At 35.6% G+C, this 14,104-nt stretch overlaps 1 protein-coding gene across 3 annotated transcripts in view; it reads right to left on the reverse strand.

Moving 5' to 3' along the window:
* Nha1 (Na[+]/H[+] hydrogen antiporter 1) overlaps window positions 1-14,104 on the reverse strand; it is a 160,212-nt gene that overhangs the window by 27,046 nt on the left and 119,062 nt on the right. The window lies entirely within an intron of this gene.

Raw genomic sequence — 14,104 nt, forward strand, 5'->3', positions numbered from 1 at the left:
TCACTCGCAATTTCACGCCCGGCAATAATCTACTGGTGCAAAGTGGTATTGGTCTTATATGTGCGCTCCGGCCCAAGCGTTTCGACAACCAAATCACAGCTAAATCCATATTTTCTACCATTTGAGAATCAAATTCACGTTGACGAATTATACGCTTCACCTCGCGAGCTGTTGTTGACGTACGTAAATCACCAGCTATGACAGTGATGGACGGAGCGTTGTAATCTCTCAAGGTGTATGCTGATGTAAGCACCTTCCCCCAAGAGATTAAAGAACCCATGCACAGGTAATTCTCGCCAATATTTACTGCCACCACATATGGGCTATTCTTTATATCCCAATCATGGCCACCCATAATGCGATTTTGCGCCTTCGTTATAGTTGAAACGCAGATAAGGACAATAAACAGGATAGCGAAACAATTGTTTAGATTCATTTTTCTTTCCGATTAAATTTGCCGTCGATTTTTAATTTTAAAGTGAAAGAAGTTGAAATTTGTGGGTGCTATTTATACAAAATTTTGTTGTGTAATTAAAAATGAGTTTTCAATTGGAAAAAAGACAGCCTACTAAATTTTTGTGATTGTAGCAGCATAAGTGTGACAAGAAAAAAGTTTAATTTAGGTACATTCGATTAGTGAATACAAAAGCAAACACATTAATTAACACAGCAATATATCGGCACTCTGATGTTTGTGAGTGTACCCAGCCTTTAGTAGCAATATAGAAGTATGACATAAGTATATGGTAATTGGTGGCGGCCGTGGTGTGGTGTTAGGGTGCACCGCCTATCACACCGACGGTCCTGGGTTCAACGTCCGGGCAAAGTAACATCAAAAATTTAGAAAAATAGTTTTTCTAAGCGGGGTCACCCCTCGGAAGTGATTCGTTAAACACTCCGGGTGTATTTCTGCCATGAAAAGCTGCCCGGAATCGGCATAAAACATGTAGGCCCAGTCGCGGCAATTCTTAGCAAAAATTAAAAGGAGAACTACGCAAATTGAAAGAGAATTTCGGCCTTAAACCTCTTCGTCAGTTATCGCGCCTTGCATTTATTTATTTAATTGTTTATTTATATACAATGATGGAAAAAATAATACGGCAACTTAGTGCGAAATACCAAATAAATTATATAAGGAGCACTCCAATATCTCTCTTGTAATATTGCACCCTATAAAAGCAGCATTTTAAGGTTGTTCTTTTGCGAAAAAGGTAAGCAAAATGGACTGTATATCGTGCCCGCCAGAGAAGACATCATCTACATAAGTTTCTCGTAGTATGATCTTAGTGTCGAGTATTTTGTTTCCTTTGTAGGCCTGAGCGTGTTGGTGAAGTGTGCTGATTGCGAAGTATGGAGCGTATTTAACACTGAAAGTTACGGTTATTTATTTGAAATCTTCTATCGGATTTTGAGCGGCTTTCCTAAAGAGAGTTCTTTAGAAGTTTTGATCTGCTTCTTTGACTACGATTTGCGATACATTTTTTCGAAATCGCCATCATAAACGAACTTGTAGAGGCATCAGTTGAGAATTATAGAAGTCACGTCGTTTTGGAGAATCGGGCCTGTATATAATACGTCATTCAGAGAGTTTCCTGTAGCAGTGGTGTGGCTGTGGAGGTGGGGGTACGAAAAACAATTCTTGTATATATATCAACCTGGGTCGATTTTTATGGACGAAAGTTAACAGATATCGCGCCATCGATTTTTCCCTGTAAAAAGAGTTGGAAAAACAAATATATAGATGGACGTGTTTATATCCACAGTAGAGCGTGTACAATTTTTAAAAAGTGCTGTACAAAATCAAATCAACACAATCATATTTTTTGCAGCACGTGTAGTAGACCTGCATAGGTGGTACACTTAAAACAAAAAAAAAAATTAAGTATTTGGACAACTGAGTTGGTATATTAATTTGAGAACGATCATGTGATATGTGTACAATAACTGTATTTTTAAGGAACAAATAGAGAAACGTATAAATTCTTTGCTTAATCTGTTTCAAACTGCTAATTAGTTCTATTGTATTATTCTGCCAAAACACCATAGGTGGGGGCAGTGCACTAAATTTTGGGCAACAACACTGCTCGAAACTAAATGGGTTGACATAATCAAGTTCTTGTAAGTGTTAATGGGACGTTAATTTAATCCGATTTAAATGTCTGTTCATGTTTAACATATTCCTTAAATTTAATGAGCTTAAGACGGCATCTATGACAGGCCGTCCTCTGCACCCTTTCCTTACCATGACTGCATCTCTAAGCCTGCTTTCCGTCTTTGCGTAAAAAACGCTGAATTCAGGAGCACTGAGTCCAGAAACATTTGCTCTAGATGAGAGCCATGGCTCCTCTATCAGCGCCACATCAAACGAACCCTCCCCAAGAGTCAGAAGCAGCTCGCTCGATGCCACTTTACTGTGTTGGAGGTTTATCTCTAAGACTCACAGCGCCATTGAGCTCCCTCCAAATTATCCGCTACTGCGCTCACGTAATGGCTTTTGTCCACTGTTTTCCGAGTCTGCAGGTTCGTTTGTTTCTCCCTCCCCTGTTCGCAGCGTCTTTGTTAGACTCGCAGCATCATTGAGCTGTTGGTGCACTTCCAATACCTCCGCCTCTTTGTCTTTTCCTGCTACTTCCAGGCCCTCGTGGTCCTTTTCCACCTCTCCTGGTTTTAGCATGTTTTGGGTTTTCTTAAGGTTCCCAGCACCACTGATTTGCTCGTTCAGCTCTGCCAATGAGCATGAGCCTTTGCCCCTGTCATTTGCCCATTGGGGACGCTGCAATCTAGTAGTGCCACAGTCAGGCACTGCTTCGGAATTTCGCTCATCCTCTTCTCGGTGAAAACAGGAGTATCACCGTTAGCTTCCTTTAGTATCATCGCATAAGCTGGAGTTTGATTGTAATCTCCCTTTATCTTAGTAACATTTATGCATTTGCTCCTCAAGCCATTATTGCCTTCCTGTATTACAGCTTTTGAGGTACATGGCTTTCCAGTACTTATATTCTCCTCTTCGTTCCGCTTTGCCGATTTTGAGTCTAGTTCCTGTCATTCCGGCTAGTTCGTCTCCTGATTCTTGCACTGGGGCGTTTACCCTCGCCATTCTGCCTCTTAAAAGCAGGCTTGTCATGTTCAGCCGATCGCTGCCTCTTGCCTCTCGGGGCTTCTTCCTCTTCGATGCGGCTGCAAAATTGAGGGTTGCTCGCAGCAAAGTTTTCGTCAGTGAACTGTCTTCCACATTTTTCTACTGTCTCACGCGCCCATGCCAAGCGATCGCTCTCATCGTAGGTTGGGTGAACCAATGAGCCCAAGCGCTGCATAATTCTTAATGCAGCCCGATATTTTGAGAGGGCTCTCTTAAGCTCCTTATCTCGTTGTTCCCGTTCTAACATTAGTTCTTTATCCGGGCTAGCATGCCGCTCCTTTACCGAGCGCACTGACTGCAAAATATCATCGCTATCCACGTCTTAGCCAACGCTGATAGCGATTTTCTCTACCCCGGCTTGCAACGACATCGCCTTTTCCTTCCCATCCTTACTTTCTCTGAAAGTTTTTGAGCTCATCTGCCCACAAGGCGGGCTCAGCGGTCTACTGTTAAAAATGGGAATAAACACCGTCCCCCTTGCTGTAGTAAGGCCACCATTACTTCCCGAGGCGATCCGGTCTCGGGACGGCTCCGTTCAAATACAGCCGACTATATCCCCCGACTAAAATCGTCCAATAGGCACGGTCCGCATAACAGCCTGGATAAGGGATGCAGATGGTTGATAAGAAGTGTCCACCGCAAAAGTGATAATACCCCGCCTTTGGACGTACCACTTTCTAATGATTTTGTGGCCTAATAGAGCTCCTACTTCGAAGTAATCTTCCAGCAAAGCTAATTCATCTGATTAGGGCTGTTGCAAGCCGCGGAAATATCTAAGAAGATTCCCAAGAGGTACTCTTTGTATTTCAAGATTTTCTCGATGTTTATAACCATCTGTTCAGGTCAGAACCTAAATATTTAAATCCTTTATACACGGCCACCTTAATGCATAATTTATTTATTTGCACATATGTATGTACATACTAGAGATAAACGCCGCCGACTTTTGTCGTTTTTCGCACGCCGCCGCCGAATGTCATAAATATCGGCGCGTTACTATATTTTCTACTGGTTTAAGACTGTTTAGGCCATTTATTGTTCATGTCGAAAATTGGTCAGATATGGCCGAAAGTGGTACCAACTGCCAGTTATAAGAGGCTAGTTGCGATATTTAGCTCTTTCTAACTGTTCAAAAGTTATTTAAAATAACAGGCACTTTTGATGTCAGCTTAACACTAAAAGAAAACTTATATAATAAATGTATATTAGTATCGTCTATGGTCGAAATTTGACCAACTTGTATTTTTATACTCAGCTGAGCAGCGCTTACAGAGTATATTAATTTTAATCGCATAACGGTAATCCGTAACGGCATAAACTAATCGAGGTAGATATAGACTTCTTTATGTCAAAATGATCCGGGCGAAAAAAGAAGTAAATATAGCCATGTCCGTCCGTCCGTCCGTAAACACGATAACTTGACTAAATTTTGAGGTATCTTGATGAAATTTGGTATGTAGGTTCCTAGGCGCTCATCTCAGATCGCTGTTTAAAATGAACGAAATTGGACTACAACCACGCCCACTTTTTCGATATCGAAAATTTCGAAAAACCAGAAAAAGTGCGATAATTCATTACCAAAGACGGATAAAGCAATGAAACTTGGTAGGTGCGTTTACCTTATGATGCAAAATAGAAAATTAGACAATGGGCGTGGCACCGCCCACTTTTAAAAGAAGGTAATTTAAAAATTTTGCAAGCTGTAATTTGGCAGTCGTTGAAGATATCATGATAATGCCATCGACCATGCAATGATAAAAATAAAATCAGCTGATGAGATGAGCTAACCATATAATTGAGCCATGGAAAATACATTACATACACAAAATTCAGATTGACAAATAAAACAAATACATGCAAACATATAGGGGAAATGTAAATGAAAATATGTTGCTAACCATTTGAAACAAAGCTTTCTATATCAAACATGAAAACAAAATATGTTATACAGTTCAAATGCACAAGTACGCATACTACAATTCGACCATCCTAACAATTGAGATACCCTGATCTACTGTTTTATATATATATATACTACATACCTTAAAACAAATTACAAAACAGAGTGCAACAGCAACAAAATATATACTACTACTCGACCATCCAGACAATTTAGATCTCCTGATCCAGTACTCTTTAATGACATGCTCACATACCGAAAACCACGGTCGCATATTACATATTGCCCACACTCCAACATAAGATGTCCTAAACTGTTGAAACCCTTCTACATCTTTCACCACATAACGGTAATTTTTCAGAACTTTAGCTATCATATATGGACCTTTAAATTTTGGAACCAGCTAGCTTTTTATGTACACCAACATGTGAATCAAAATTTTTCAACGTAACATAATCTCCCTCTTTAAATATTGTAATTTGTTTTCCGTTTTCCGCTGCGTTAAAATTGCCCCAAAACCTACACAACTAGCATCACAATTTGGATCATACAACGCTAAAATAGGCGACTCCAACAATTTTTGCTTAAGATTTTCAAAACATAACAACGCGTTTTCTTCAAACTGAAACTTTCTGTCTTTTTTGTTAAATCATATAAAAGTTTCGCAATCGAAAAATCTTTTACAATCCTACGAAAGTACGAACAAAGCCCAAGAAAACTCTGAACCGATTGTAATTTATTTGGATTCGGAAAATTTTTAATTGCTTCTAATCCTTTATCATCCGCGCTTATACCATCCTCTGTAATAGTATAGCCAAGATATTTCACACGACTAACTAAAAACTCACATTTATCTAATCTAAGCTCTAAATTATTTTCAACTAAATTTCGAAAAACTTCCGTCAAAATTTCTAAATGTTCTTCTGCAGTTTCAATAGCTATCATTATATCATCTAAATATAGGATGATAACCTTACCCTGTTTATTAATATCTGCAAATACTTTATTAACAAATCTTTGAAATGTAGATGGAGCATTTCTCAACACAAATGGCTTTCTCAGACATTCAAATTATCCAAGCGGAGTTATAAACGAAGTAAATTTAATTGAGCCCTGACACCATAAATACATGAAAAAATCCATTCTTCAAATCTAATTTCGTGAAGGTTTTTTTATGTACCAAACTATCAAGCAAATCATCAATCAACGGTATTGGATAATTATCTTTAACTGTAATTTTGTTAAGAGTCTTAAAATCACTACACATCCTATGATCGCCAGTTTTCTTCCGAACCAACACTATCGGTGACACAAACACAGATTCACTTAGCCTGATAATATTTTTCTCCAAATACTCATCTAATAGTTTTTAAAGTTAATTTTTTTACTATATGAGAGCCGGTGAGGTGGACAACTAAACGGTTTAACACTATTCAAAGTCAGTCTCATCTGACACTTAACCTTTGGTTCTATAAGATGTGGCCACGTAACATAATACCTTTTTATAAAAACCAACAAGTTTAGTTTGATCAAAAAATTCAACATCTTCGCCAAATTTGAGATTCAGATCACTATTATCACTTGGAGAAATTGCTAACAATTGCTTATCAAATAAATCTTCACTACAGTTGTTCATATCAACGTCAGGCACCAACTCATTTATCTCTTTCTTATCTTCGCAAAACTGTTTCATCAACATTTCAGTACATTCTTTTGTGTCAATATCATTTTCACAACTTTCGCTCAATATTTTAAACCCTCCAATTTTCAAAAAATCTCAACCCAAAACTGCAGCATAGCCCATGGTCCTATCAGCCACTACAACAAAAGTTATAGTAAATTCATTTTCGTCCAATAATATAGAACACGAAAATTTTCCGAAGGTTTTAACTCTTATTTTATTCAAACCAAAAAATTCTGAATTAACATTTAAAAATGAATTAACATCGACTTCGTTAGGAATACTAGACTTCCAAATAAGACTAATAGGACTTCCGGAATCTATCAAGCAGTCTAAAGAAAAAGAAAAATTACCAAAATCTCTAACAACAAATAAAAAAGGTCTTACATATTCATCTTCCTCCACGTGATGTACTGTCTTTTTACGATCTGAACATTCATTTACAAGATGTGACTTGCTTCCACAGCCATAACAAGCCCCTTTCTCTCTAATGGGTTTTTCACATCGAGTTACAATTGTAACACCTTACATTAGAACTGTTGATATTTTTTATATGAGAAGATTTTATTTCTACTTCTCTTTGATTTACTTTCAAAAACGCTTGCAACAGCTGCACCTTGTTTCTAAAACATTGTAAATAGCCTTGCACACGCAACTGTTCGTCGGTAATACCATCTATAACATATTCAGCCCAATCACGCAATCCATCGAAGACTGTTTTCTTTTCGGGAAAGTTACGAAATTGCTATCATGCAATTCGACCGTATTTCCGAACGTCTCCGAAACTAAATAAGTAAATTCGAAATTCGTACAGTGGCATCACTGAATTCACTCGGAACGTAAACTTTTGACGTTTATTTGAAATTTCCTACGACAAGTTCTTGCCAACTGAGAAAATTTACGAAACGCGAAAAATATTTAAAACAAACAGCCCAATCACGCAATCCATCGTAGCAATGTTACGAATTCGAATGTTACGAATCCTGAAAAAACAGTCTACGATGGATTGCGTGATTGGGCTGATTCAATCAAATCATCTTCATCCAACTTCAATGGATTTGCTAACATAATTTTATCATTAAAATCTTCAACAAAACTTTCTTTCTGCTGCCAAACTGCTGTTTCAAACTTCCTACGCAAAACCAATTTGCTATTTCTTTTGTCAAATACTTCCTTCAACTCTAACCAACTGCGTAAAACTTTCAGCTATAAAATTTAGTTTTGAATATAACCATTGTTGAGCTTTACCCTTTAATTTTCCCAGAAACAACAATTTCATGGTACTCTCGTTTACAGAAAACATGGCATTAACATTTTTAATTTGCATCACCCATGTATCTATGTCACTGCTGCCGTCATAATCAGGCAGTAAGGCTCTTATATTATCCCAATTCACACTATTTGAACTATCTTGAAAACATCGTGTCAAGTTTGCATCCACATGCACACCATCCCCGGTCATTCTACGCAGGAATTAATTTTCTCTAATTAACAATTCTTTTTCACGCCTCAACAAATCTGCCTCCCGTTGAATATGTAAAACACTAACTACTGGATTACTGCTTTCATCTGACGATTGTTGCTTAGACATTGTATTAAGAGATTCAGAGAGGGCAAACACCCCGCTGGCCAATAGGTACTTTATTTAACCTCAAAACAAGCGTAGTCTTGCATCCTGATGTTGGCAAATTTAATTGCCGCAACCATTGACGTAATTGACTAACAGAACAATCTTTTGCACAAATAGATTCCTCCATCATTAAAAATATTTATATATACCTATGTATATGTATATATAATAAAAAAAATCAAAGCAACAAATAAAATTTTTTGTTGTTGTTTTATGGGGCTTTTTCGCCTTTTTGAAGTTTTGCCCTTATTTTTTTTCAATTTTTTTATTTTAATATTATTTTTTACTACTCGTTACCTCCTCTAATTTAAAACAGCACACCGCTTTCTTTAAATTTGTTTTAAATCTTCGTAATAATATTTCCTCGTCAACTGCTAACCTGCTCTGTTTTCTGTATTTCATCCTTTTTCATATTCTTAACTTTTTTACTGATAACCCTTTTCTGAATTCCGCTTCAACTGCTTTAGCTGTTCACTCTTTCTGCTTTAATTTCTTTCCAGGACACTCTTTATGGTACGATTATAACATCTCCGCTCATCAATAGCTCTGATTCTCAACAATGTTTAAATTTGTTGCTTCAAGGTGCAAATTCCGCTTTTCATCATTACAAAGTCTTTTTTCATTTATAAAAATTCGCAAATCTCCAGGCTACAGGTTGAACTTTCGCCAAATGATTTAATATTTCGACTTCAATCTGGTGCAGTCATAAGTTCCTGAAGATGACTTCAAATGATTTAATTTCTTATTTTTTTCATATTCCGGCCGTTTTTTTTATTTAAAGTTATTTAAAAAGTATTTAAACCAACGCAATGTCTTTCTTTTATAGAACGTTGTTTCAGCTTTTAATTTTCACGAATAAAAGAAATATATCTTTATTAAGAAAAAGGTTCGCCTCACTTCTGAAAATTGTAAGGATGCCGGAGGTAACCATAAATTATAATAATAATACGTCCGTTCAATTCAACAATCTATTTAATTCGGTTTCCCAAAATACAATTTTCCAAATTCATAACCTGAACTCGTTACAATATTTTTTCAACGAGTCACGTACACTTGTTCCCCTTACAAATACATTTACAACAAATCGAACAAGTGTACGCCCTCTTAAACATATTCACAAAAACACTTATATAATAATCAAAATTCAAACATAGAAACAATTCTCAAAATGAAAATACATTACATACACAAAATTCAGATTGACAAATAAAACAAATACATACAAACATATAGGGGAATCTAAATGAAACAAGTAAGGAAGGCTAATGTGAAGTTCCATTTCGGAACTTCAAAAAATTGTTCTTGTGCGCACACCCTACTAATACGCACACACATACTTCCAATTTCCAAACACCAAAAACACGTATTTTGTAGTTTTAGTTTACTTAGTCTTTATTTAAGTAGCTTTTAGTAAATATTATTTATCAAATTTAGTTTTGTAGTATACTAAGTAGTTTTTAGTTATTTTCACTAAACTTAGTTAGTTCTTAATAATATAATATTTTAGTTTTAGCTTCTACTTGTACGCACTTCGTTCGATATTCAATAATAATGCTGGCCGTCTTTTTTTCGAGCCGACCTCCCCGTTTCCAACTTGTTTCAACCCTGTTGTCCATTCACAATAGACAACAGGGTTGCACCAAGTGGGAAACAGGGTGAGATCATAAGGCTGCTGCCACACCATCCCCCTTTTCGAAAAAAAGTTTGAAGTCGACAAGTTGATCAGGTTTGTCGGCTTCAACCTTCTTTGGGTGGTTTTTACATTCATCCCTATTGAAAAAAAAATGAGGAAAATTTTGAACTTTTGCGGCAAATATACCTAGGCTAACTTGGCTAATTTAACTAATTACATTTATTTATATTTTAACCTACATATTTAAAAATGAGGAAAATTTTGAACTTTTGCGGCAAATATACCTAGGCTAACTTGGCTAATTTAACTAATTACATTTATTTATATTTTAACCTACATATTTAAAAATAAAATAAATAAATGTAAGGCGCGATAACCTTCGAAGAGATCTAAGGCCGAGCTTCTCTTCCAATTTGCGTCGTGCTCCTCTTGATTTTCCCTACAAATTGGCCGGACGGGACCTACATGTTTTATGCCGACTCCGAACGGCATCTGCAAAGCAGATGAGTTTTCACTGAGAGCTTTTCATGGCAGAAATACACCCGGAGTGCTTGCCAAACACTGCCGAGGGGCGACCCCGCTTAGAAAAATTTTCTTCTAATTGAAAAATCTTATTTCTAAAATTTTGATGTTGCTTTGTCCGGGAGTTGAACCCAGGGCATACGGTGTGATAGGCGGAGCACGCTACCATCACACCACGGTGGCCGCCATATATATTTTTGTTTGGGGTTTTTTTGTAAGTTATCTTAGTTGACTTAGTTACTTACATCTATTTGTACCTGAAGCCTACATATGTACATATATTAATATTAGTAGTTTATATGTATTTTTGTTGTTGTTTTTTTTTTTGTTTTTTTTTTTTTTGTAATTCAAAATTTCATTTTTGTGGATTTTTTTATGTGTATTAGCTTATGCGTACGTTTTCTTTTGTTATTTTACTTAAATTAAGTATTGTTTTAAAGTATGATACATTTTTCTTCCATTTGCCTAAATTTAGTGTAATGAAATGATTAAAAAAGAATTTATTTTGACTATCTCAAAATGAAATTGGGTACATCCGATTTTAATTATCTAGGTACTCCTCTTATGCGGTTTTTATGTACCGTTTTGTATTTTTTGTTTTCATTATCCAAAATGGTTACATTTACACCGTCTATATTTGTTACTAGGTATGGACCCCGATATATGTTTTTATGTTTTTCCCGTGGTTCTTTTTGAACTAAAACCATATCGTTTATGTTTACTACTATTGGTTGTGCATTTTTGTCGTATGCATCTTTGTTCCTTATTTTGTGTTTTTCTACTAACTCTTTAGCCAAGTCGTGGCATTTTTGCATTCGGTACTTTACTTCTTTTGAATAATTTTCGATATTATAAATTTGTTCAATTCTTTCGTTCTTCAGCTCAGATGGCACAATGGCCTTTTTACCAAAAATTAGTTCAAAAGGAGTAAGTTTATTATCGAATACCGTATTTGGCGTTGTGTTATGCCAAAACCTAAAATATCTCAAATATGTATCCCAATCATCAAAGGAATCATCTAAGTACGCACGTAGGTACTCGTTAAAAAATCTATGGTTTCTTTCGACAGTTCCTACGGTTTCGTGGTGATATGGTGTAGAAAAGTTGTAATCAATATTTAATAAACTGGTTAAATTTGCAAAAATTTCATTTTTGAATTCAGTGCCTAAATCTGATTTAATGGATTTCATAGCCCCGTATATTAAAATAAAGCCTTCGAATAGTGCTGACGCGATGGTTTTTGCACTTTTATCAGATATTGATATTGTAACTAAGTATTTTGTCAGATCGCAGATTATGGTAAGCGCGAACTTATTACCATATCTCGATTCTGGCAATGGGCCTATGGTATCAATTACGACAATGTCAAAAGGTTTATTAGGAATAGGAGTTGGAACGAGTTCTTCTTTATTTCCTATTTTGATTTTATTCAAAAGACATTTTTCGCGTTTCCTAACATAAATAGCTATGTCTTTTGTCATGTTTTTCCAGTAAAATTTGTTTCGTAATTTGGCGTAAAATTTTTTCGTTCCACAGTGACCTCCAGTGATGGGATCATTGTGATAAATTGCTAATAATTTTAATTTTTGTTCCTGATCAGTGATTGTTTCAATTGGATCCATTAAAATAATTTTTAAAAATTGTAAAAGCTTATTTCTTCTTTCATTAAACTTTGTAATTGTAACGTATTTGAAAATTAAATCATTTTTTAGCCATTCTATTTCCTTAATATTAAGTTTTCCGGCTTCTTTTTATAGCCTCGAAAGTAAAATATCGAAATTCTTTATTTCGTTAGAAAATTCAAAATCAAGTAAAATTGTTCTTTTATGCTTTATATGCGCGCATATTCTTAAAAATTGTTTATTGTTTTTATCATGAAATATTTCTGATCTAATACGAGGAATTTTTTTTGAAAAGTTATGAGTGAATTTATCATAAACGTTTAATGTTTGTATATTTTCACATAAGTCTATATTTGCGATAGAACTACATTTATCTTTTTTCTTACTCATAGCCCTAGTCTGAACTGCAAATATATTTTTGGTTGCTTCTTTTATTTCGCCAATGGTTATACGGGAAAGTGCATCAGCTCCTACATTTGATTTTCCCTTTATGTACTCTATTGTGAAATTGTATTCTGCCAACTCAAGTCTAATTTTAGAAAGTTTTGAAGATGGGTCTTTCATAGTGAATAGATAGACTAAAGGCCTATGATCTGATTTTACAATAAAGTGATTTCCATAAACGTATGGTCTGAATTGTTTAATGGCAAAATAAATGGCTAATAATTCTAACTCAATGATGGCTTTCTTTTGTTCTGCCTCATTAAAAGATTTTGACGCATAACATATGGGTAAATCGCTGCCTTGATGTTCTTGGCTGAGTATTGCTCCACATCCCGTCTTAGAAGCGTCTACTGTAATGGTAAACTGTTTGGAAAAATCTGGGTATTGTAATATCTTTGGTGACATTAGGGATGCTCTTAGTGCATTAAAGGCTTTATCGCATGATTCGTCCCAGTTAAATTCTACTCTTTTTCTATTCAGGCTATTCAGAGGTGCTGCCAGAGATGCAAAGTTTGGAATAAAGCGTCTGTAGTAGTTGGCAAAAGCTACAAACCGTCTAACAGCGCCCTTGTCTGTTGGCTTAGTATAGTTACGAATTACGTCTATTTTAGATTCGTCTGGTGACAGACCTTCCGCTGATCATTTGTGTCCTAGGAATGTTACTTCTGGTCTTAGAAAATTACATTTACTTGGATTGAGTTTAAGGTTGAATGATCTACAAGTATTGAATACTTTAGACAAATTTTTAATGTGATGGGATTTACTACAGCCGATGACTATAATGTCATCTACATAAAGAAAAGCTACATTAGGTGGTATTCCTAAAAATGCGATAGTCATCATCCTAGAAAACGAGTTTGGTGCAATGTTCAAACCAAATGGCAATACCTTCCATCGATACGCTCCGCGATCAGTAGAAAATGAGGTTATATCGCGTGAATCTACGTGTAATGGTATTTAGTGAAATCCAGAAAAAATGTCTAAGGTTGAGAAAAATTTGGCTCTGCCAAGATTGTCTAAAATATCATCGATTCGTCCTAATAAAAATTTATCTGCTATTAGCTTCTTGTTAACTGCGCGAAAGTCAACACACATTCGGTATGCTTTTTTGCCATTTATTTTCTTTTTAGGAACTAAGATAAGAGGACTGTTGTAGTTAGAATAGCTTTCTTCTATTAAATCATTTTCTAGTAATTTTGTAACTTGTCTGTTAATATCTTCCCGCTGCGAATAGGGTAGACGATAATTCTTTATATACACTGGTTCGTTGTCAGTTAACCGCAACTTCTGCTCATAAAAATTATTTAACGTCATCTTATCGTTGTCAAGCGCGAATATGTCAGCATATTGTATGCATAGATCTAAAAGTTCAGATGGTGCATCTTTTGGAATTTGATCTTTTAAGATCGAAGTTATTTCGTTAATTCGCTTCTCATCTGACTTAGTTTTGCCGATTACGTAGACGAGATAATTAGATAAGTTTTCCGATTTAATAGAATTTTTGTGTACGAATTGTACCTCACTTGTGGTATT

The sequence above is a fragment of the Eurosta solidaginis genome, chromosome 2, assembly GCF_040869045.1.
Source record: "Eurosta solidaginis isolate ZX-2024a chromosome 2, ASM4086904v1, whole genome shotgun sequence".
In the NCBI taxonomy this organism is placed as follows: domain Eukaryota; kingdom Metazoa; phylum Arthropoda; class Insecta; order Diptera; family Tephritidae; genus Eurosta; species Eurosta solidaginis.